At 39.1% G+C, this 8,222-nt stretch overlaps 1 long non-coding RNA gene across 1 annotated transcript; it reads right to left on the bottom strand.

The window, feature by feature from the left end:
- Positions 1-3,373: 3,373 nt before the first annotated feature.
- LOC136427540 (uncharacterized) lies at positions 3,374-5,276 on the bottom strand. Its single transcript, XR_010754461.1, has 2 exons — positions 4,192-5,276; positions 3,374-3,701 (listed from the first exon to the last, which is right to left on the bottom strand). It is a non-coding gene; the product is annotated as an uncharacterized lncRNA (long non-coding RNA).
- Positions 5,277-8,222: the final 2,946 nt, after the last annotated feature.

The following is an 8,222-nucleotide window of genomic DNA, read 5'->3' as shown; positions in this document are numbered from 1 at the left end:
GGTAACATTAAGGTAAAAAGAAAGGTTTCTGTCAAGTTTGCAAAATTTCCCGTTTTTTTTATTTTTCATTTCGCCTTAAATTTTTTTTAATCATCCTTCAGACAGGGACCTGCTTGTAACAAATCATACAAAATGATCATCCCATCATAATCTAAATCAACTACTCTGTGATAGACTCTGTAAATCGTGAAAGCAAAAACATAGACAAAACAAATAGAATTGTTTGACAGGTATACAGCATAACCGCCATTGGTTAAGCCGTTAATTTTCATCTTGTTTTTGGCCGAACTACTGATTGTGACTGACAGCTAGTCTGATTGGTCCATTAGACGCGTACGCTGCCAGGTGTTCACTGTCTTCGGATGAATGATGTTCTACTACGACAGGAAATAGAACCTCGTCTCCAACAATTAATATAATTGTAAGCTCAGCCAACCTGGTGACTTGCAGGCACATACATTGCATATTTCTATGTGCTAAGTTTCCAACTTTGTATCCATTTATATTTTCTTGATCTTAAAGGAAAGCTACACAAAAAAGTGAAAATCCTTCTATGCTATGCTTGATATATTCCAAAGTCAAATTCTTACTTCAAGTTGTTTGACATAAGTCCGCCATAGTTCTGGGATTTTCCACAGTTTGCAACTTATGCCGTGCTGACGCCTTCTCGCCTGATAATTGAATAATATGACGTCAGTGTTTCAAATTTTTAACCTGATGATTGAATTTTAGAACACTGACGTCATATAATACAATCATTAGGTGAAAAATTCGAAACACTGACGTCATATAATTCAATTATCAGGTGAGAAGGCGTCAGCACGGCATAAGTTGCAAACTGTGGAAAATCCCAGAACTATGACGGACTTATGTGAAACAACTTGAAGTAAGAATTTGACTTTGGAATATATTAAGCATAGCATAGAAGGATTTTCAATTTTTGTGTGTAGCTTTCCTTTAAACATACACGCGTACGTGACCACCTGATTAGATTACTTGGTCGCAAACCATTAAACACTTTTATACGATATGTGTTCATAATAACCTATTTGCGTTGTACATTATGCATCGACAATGACAATTCGACATTAAAGAGGGATTGTAGTTTTTAGTTCATCGTCAAGGCCAAATTCGATATATTTTCACATCAGCATATTTTCATGATGCTTATTTTACATATAAGAAGCGTATCATCAAGTGATGTGATCGCCATATTTAAATTGATGCGGCCCATCCCAGGTGGACCTCGCCTGTTGTATCACTGCTTTCCTCTGACTACATTCACGCGCTGACAGAAAATAGTGCCCCACTACTAACGATCTATCATATTGTAAAAAAAAAAAACTTTATACGACATATCGACAATTCACAACCCCACGTTGTACATTCGGAGTTAAAAGACCTATTTTTGAGTGTAATATTTTCACTGTGGCTGCCGTCAAATGTCACCGCGGATGAATATAACAATAACCCTTCGGTCGTCTGTGGCCTTTCCCGCCAGTGCAGTTCTGAACGTCGTGGAGATAAGTTGTATGCCGACTTGGCTGTGTTCGTCGTTGAATGGCGTGGGTCCAAAGCTACCTCGCCAGCTTGTTCATTTAGCTTTTCTGAGGATAGGTTCTTGGTATGGTTGGCGTTTTGTACATGCATTGATATTGATGATGAAGAGGTAAATTGCTTGTTGCTCTCAGGAGGATGTTCTTTTTCATTTCATTTTCTTTTTGTCGAGTGTTCAACTCGTTTCAGTCATGCCCCCCACATTTCCAACCATTTTGTGTGCCCTCATTGGTGTGCAGTCTTGTTTCACTTCTTGACATAGTCTCTAAACGATATCCCAGTTATCTGTGGATATTGAAAGTTCGCATGGTGTTATTTTATTCCCGTTTTTTCTTGCTTTTATCATGCAATTTTGTTTAAAGTGTCGCAGCGCATAGCTCTCAAGTATGTAGCACGGGCATGGCTTTGGACTGGGCATCGCTACTTCTGATGCCAATTCTAGCGTGCCTAGCCGTGTTTTTTAACCTTACAGCTGGCCAGAGTTTGAGGTAGCGCCCATGCCAGAGAGCTCAGGGAACAGCGTAACCACCTTACTTACTTCTCTCGGGCTGTGGCGCTAATCTTCGATATGCTACAGCAACATCTTGGACTGGCTTGTCTTTTTTTGTTTCTTGGCCGGGATTTCGCTGCGTTGTTTCCAGACGGTTCTATTTGTGCATTGTCGCCCTAATTTAAATTTGATAGGGCGGTGTTTCAGCCACGTTATTATTTCTGAGAGGAACTTTCTACTCCATTTTCGGTTTGCCGATTCAGGAGACACTCTGTCTCTATGGCGGCTGTTTGGCTCTGCCTTGCCCTGCACTACCAAAAATGCCTTTTCTTATTTCTCTTGTTTATTCTTGTTTTTTCTTGTTCTAAGAAAATATATCTTTGAGCAAGCATATTATTCTGTGTACAAGAAAAAAAAAAGTCCCTGTTTTGAGCAAATACAAGAAACCCATATTTTTCTTGTGCAAAGAATTGTTTTCTTATAGACAATCGACCAATATTTCTAGAATATTTTTCTTGCGGTAAGAATGTCTTTCTAACACATTCTTGCGCCTAGATTGAATTTCTTGTTCTTGAACCTTGAAAACAGTTCTGAACTCAATACTAAAATTCTTACACCTAGAATGAGTTTCTTGTAGTAAGATTGATATTCTTTCACCAGTACCTTTCTGTCCTCTAGACTGCATTTCTTACACCTAGAATGAGTTTCTAGTACTGAGATTTAGGTTCTTTTACTAGGAATACCTTTCTGTCCTCAAGATTTAATTTCGTATACCTAGAATTAGTTTCTTGTTCTGAGTTTGAGGTTCCTGCGCTAGGAATACCTTTCTTTTCTCAAGACTGGATTTCTTAAATCTAGAATGAGTTTCTTGTACTAAGATTGATATTCTTGCACCAGGAATACCTTTCTGTCCCCAAGACTGAATTTCTTACACCTAGAATGAGTTCCTTGTTCTAAGATTGAGATTCTTGTACCAAGAATATCTTTCTTTCCTCAAGACTGGATTTCTTAAACCTAGAATGAGTTTCTTGTACTAAGTTTGATATTCTTGCACCAGGAATACCTTTCTGTCCCCAAGACTGAAATTCTTACACCCATAATTAATTTCTTGTTCTAAGATTGAGATTCTTGTACTAGGTATACCTTTCTGTCCTTAAGACTAAATTTCTTACAACTACTTGAACTAGAATTAGTTTTTTTGTAAGTTTGTGTTTCTGTTACTAGGAATATATTTCTTTCCTGAAGACTGATTTCCTTAAAAACCTAGAAAAAGTTCCTTAGTCTAAGATTAATGTTCTTGAATCAAGAATACCAATGAATCAATGGTTACTCTAATGTAGATAGTTTACATACCAATCATATTCATCATCAATAAGTTCAGTATAAGTTTTTGGGTGTTTATCACACTTCTTTTTTAATGCTACAAATGCAATCTGTAATACAATTACAATTGTTTCCTATAATAGTAAATGCATCTCTTTCTTGTCGTCATGCATGCATTTTCCTCAGATCTAATTCAGTATATTTTCAAGTTCTACAACAGTCAGACTGTTAATGCTGCAAAGTCGGTCTGATAACTCTTGACTTGAAATTGTTGGAAGCTTTTCCAAACTGGATATGGGGGTACCCTCTCTGGTCCAACAGGTTTCTAAGCCTAGAACAAAAACACAAAGACTTTGAGTATGAATGATTGTCAATTCCCTATATCGCCCCCCTCCCCCCTTAAACTGTGCATGCGAGTATAAACCATGGTGGAGACTAACTAATTGTCATCATGAATTCTTAGCAATCTAAAGCATTCAAAATCGTTTTCAGACTTGAGATGCGGGCATCACAATTTGTACAAAGAAGCCCTCAGAACAACACACAAGACAATCTCCTTGCAAAGATTGTATGATGAATGATTGTCAAATTACCATCATATGAATCGCCACCCTCCCCCTTTATATTTTAGACATACAGTATGTGTATCAAGTTCAACGTATGTGTTTGTAGTCCTTGAAAGTGTTTTGCTGGTATTCGTGTACTCATTGACAAGTAACAGATGTTGCAATAACTGGCTGGCTTCATCATACAACCACAACAATAAGACTGAGCATATTAGTCAGAGAAAATTGTTAAAATTTCCAAGGTGGCTGACGTACCTGGGGCTGCATGATGGAACTTGCAGTTTGGCTTGGGTAGCATTTTGGAACTTCAAAACAAGTTATCCATGTTGTCTACAGGGTCCCAAATGATACATGAAAGTGTTCTTACAAAACCTGCCACATCTTTGCCCTGTTATTGTAAGATCTAACGCACATCAGACAGATGTGTTGGGACAGAAGTGCAACTGACTAAATTCAAATTGTACCGCAAAGGATGATGGGAGTAATTAATTTCCCATGATTCATAGCATTCTTGATTGAAGAATTAGTTTCTTAAACTATCTAATATGAAGAAAATTAAAAAAAAACTATGCTGATTCCATTTTCAATTTTTTGTATCTTAATATTCTATTCATAAACAGTGTTTACCAAGAAGAGCACAAGAAAAAATTCTTGAATCTGAAAATTATTAAGTAATACAAGAATCATCTTTCTGAAACTTTCTTGATTAAAACAGAAGAATATTCAAGAATCTCATGCCAGTTCTTTTCCATTTCTCTATCCTTGGTTAAGCCAGTTGATTAAGAAACATATTCTTGTATCTTGTTATTTCACCAAGAAAAGCAAGAATCATCTTTCTTAAACTTCTGAACAAGGACAACAAAGAACCTTTTGAATATTTTATAGTCAAAACTTATTTAAGAGTTTCTCGATGTTCTTGTTTTTTTCTTAACAGTATTTGGTCAATGTAATGAAGAAATAGATTCTTGTATCTTCTTGAATATTACTTTTCACATAGAAACATCAAGAAAATTCTAGAATATTCTTCTCAGTGAAATCAAATTTCAAGAATATATAGGCACATAGCAAGAAAAAAAATCTTATAAGTAGATTCTATAGAATACTCTATATGACCAAGCAGAAAACAAATCTTGTGTGAAGACAGTAAAAGAAAATTTTACTTAAATTTCTAAAACATTCTTGTTGGCGAGCGTTATACTAGAAATACTTTCTTCACTTAAGAAAAACGAGAATAAAACTCTTTGTGCAAGAATGAACATACATAAATTTTGCTGAGTGTTTCTTTATTTTTCTTGAATTTTCTTCATGTAAGAAAATCTTTCTCCCCATCAGAAAATTCAAGAAAAATAAGAAAAAGCATTTTTGGTAGTGTGTGCAGTGGCTTTATGTGCCGTTTTTCACGATTTATTTTGAGTCGTGGCACATAGCGGCCATTTGGCCCTGCCTTTGTGTGTAGTGTTTTAGGTTAATTTTAAGTTCTGGCATATTCCAGCCGTTCAGTACTGCAGTGTCGTATGCAGTGCTTGCCTGTGCCATTTTATATTATATTTTGATAAAAATTGAATCCTACGTATTCCTGCGCCACGTTTTTGTTAGCAGCGTATGATTAGGGCTGTATCATGTTGATAAATATTGTTAGCCTGCGTGTACTTCACGTTGATATAGTAATAAAGAGTCAATAAGGACAGTTTCTCGTTTAATGAAGTGTTTGGCTTGCTCGAAGAGGCATCGGTGCCTACGGGCAGCTTACAAGCCGTACAGGTCATCCATTAGGAAGGGTAATAGACAGTATAACACTGGTAATTTTCCCTCCTCTTGGATGATATTTGAGGGCCGTTTGGTCTTTTTTCGTATGTAGGCCAACCCCGCACCTGTGTGAGTTGCGGTCAGGAGCGCCACGTGTCGGCTGGTTGCACGGTTGCTTACTGCAACAAATGCCAATTTGCTGGTCACTTGGCGGTAGATTGTACAAATGACGTTGTATACAACAGTTGCGGTGATGAGGGACACACGTCCCGCGTCCGCCACTGTCTACTGTCGTTTACAAGTAGGATCCAGTTATAGGTGCTAGTTGGTTTCTTAGTAGGTTTCTATGTCGGTTCAAGACAAAGCGTGCAGCTCTATGCTGGATCTTCTCGTCGACGATCTTGTTGATGTTTCCGTTGGTATGGGGGTCCCAGACACAGCTGGCATACTCCACAATTGGTCGAAACAAGGCTTTGTACGCCAGATCCTTGCTCTTGCCGGGAAACACCCCCAGGTTTCGCCTCAAGAAACTCATCGATCTTTTGATCTTTTGCAGGTCACTTCTTTTCATTTGCAGACAAGCCACCACGCACATAACCGATTTGATATCAGTCTCTAACGCAGTCATTCTTTCACAGAGTTTGTCTGAAATTGACCTTGTCTATAGACAAGCCTTGAACTTGTGCACCATGTCCTGAACGATGCGCATATATCAGCTGGAGAGCTCTGAATTGCCACGCGTTGGTTTTGACGGTACTCAGTTCTGAAAGGGTCGTTCGGTGCATTTTAACATTAGCTATTCCGCATTTCATTTCCGTTACATCAGACATACCCATCGGGGTTGCGTTCCATTCTTGACAATAATCGGACGTCATACGTCGGCCACATGTTTGACATAACAAAACTGAAGGACTTGCAGGTGAATTGATCTTGATTTTGAGGATGCTAAGCAAATTGTTCGAGTAGAGCGCTTAAAGAGGAATCGTCATTGCTCCCTCAGGTGCCGAGGCGCAGCTTCGAATTCCTTAAACTTGGCAGGTTTTATGAGATGATCTCTGCTAGCCCACCAGATATGCGCTTTGGTGACGTCTCTGCATTAGAAGTCTCAACCTTACTATCTGTAGCCTCAGAAGGTTGCGGCATCTTTAAGCATTTGTTCAGAGCCTTAGAAAACCTTACAAACCTCACAAAGTTTATCAAGGCCACACAGTCCTTAGCTAGGCCTAGGCGAATAACCTGTGACTGAGTTCGCCTTCCGTTTACTAAACATTTTTCTTAATTGTACTCCTTACGAAGGTTTTCTTTAGCTTGAAGGTGCAGTTTAGATCGTACCGCTCCGAGGGCTTCACCATTTACACTATCATGGCCAATTGGTAAGGCTTCCATTATTTAGTCTAACTCTTATCTCAACTCTTATCTGAATGTCAGGTGCTGTCGTTGACATCGTGGGCTGTTGGTAGGGTTTACTGTAGAGTGTAGAATAGCAGTTCTGTGCAGATTCCACTTCTCTCACCCCAGACACTGGTGCTGGTCTGGTCACAGTAGGGATGACTGTGGAGGAAGGGAGAAAAGAGGGCGACAGGCTCTGGAACTAGCCGGTCTCTCGTTGAGGTCTGCTTCCTCAGTCAGCTTACTGCTAACGTTGCCAGCTCTTCTTTGCGGCGGTGGGGAGGGAGAACACAGAAGGACACTGGCGCTGGTCTGGTCACAATAGGGATGACTGTGGAGGAAGGGAGAACAGAGGGTGACAGCACGCACAGCCGACCACTTCCGATCTGGTTTTATGTAAAAATCAGAAATATCATTATATGCTGGTCCGGTAAAACAGTACTATGGCACAAATAATGATACCGGCAAGGGCCCCGTTTATGTAGGGGCCCGCTGAGTGTAGAACGCCTGTGTTCGAGGTTAGCTGATGCGGTCACGTTGGGGACGGGGGCACTGCTCTCCATGACTCCAGACAGCAAGCTCTAATAAATTCACTGTGAGGGCTTCTGTGGAGCTAGAAGGAGCTCAGTTCTCAAGATGTCTTCAATGTCGGGACCACCATCCATAGTTTCTCTTTTCCTGGTACCGGTCTGCTTCGTTTCAAACAATGCTTTGAAGAACATTCTTAGACTCATATATGTGTGCAATTAACAGTAGAAGATGTGTATATGTGCCATTTCAGCGGCTTAAAGTCATTGTAACTACTTATCAACACACCCTTCAGTCGAAATTAAAGTTGCCGTTTATTTCGTCAAGAAGCCTTTTACTATTCATATACGTGTGCATTAAGGTGATCATTAGGTGTGTTTCCAGGGGTTTCCAGTTGTCTTTCAGCCGTTTAAAGGTGCCGTAAACAATTGTTTTCGTTGTCTTTACAATCGTTGGGAATAGACATGCTTACTTTAACCTTTGATCTAGTTCAAAATTCTGCTATAAAATAATGTAGGCAGAAGACAATAAAAATGGACATTTTATTAGATGACGTCAGAATCATTACATGCCTAAAGAGAACTACAGCGAACATTTTGTTTGATTACATATTACCCATCATC

The sequence above is a fragment of the Branchiostoma lanceolatum genome, chromosome 2 (genome assembly GCF_035083965.1).
Source record: "Branchiostoma lanceolatum isolate klBraLanc5 chromosome 2, klBraLanc5.hap2, whole genome shotgun sequence".
Classification (NCBI taxonomy): domain Eukaryota; kingdom Metazoa; phylum Chordata; class Leptocardii; order Amphioxiformes; family Branchiostomatidae; genus Branchiostoma; species Branchiostoma lanceolatum.
Note: the sequence above shows the minus strand (reverse complement) of the source record. Positions and strands in the feature narration are given on the sequence as shown.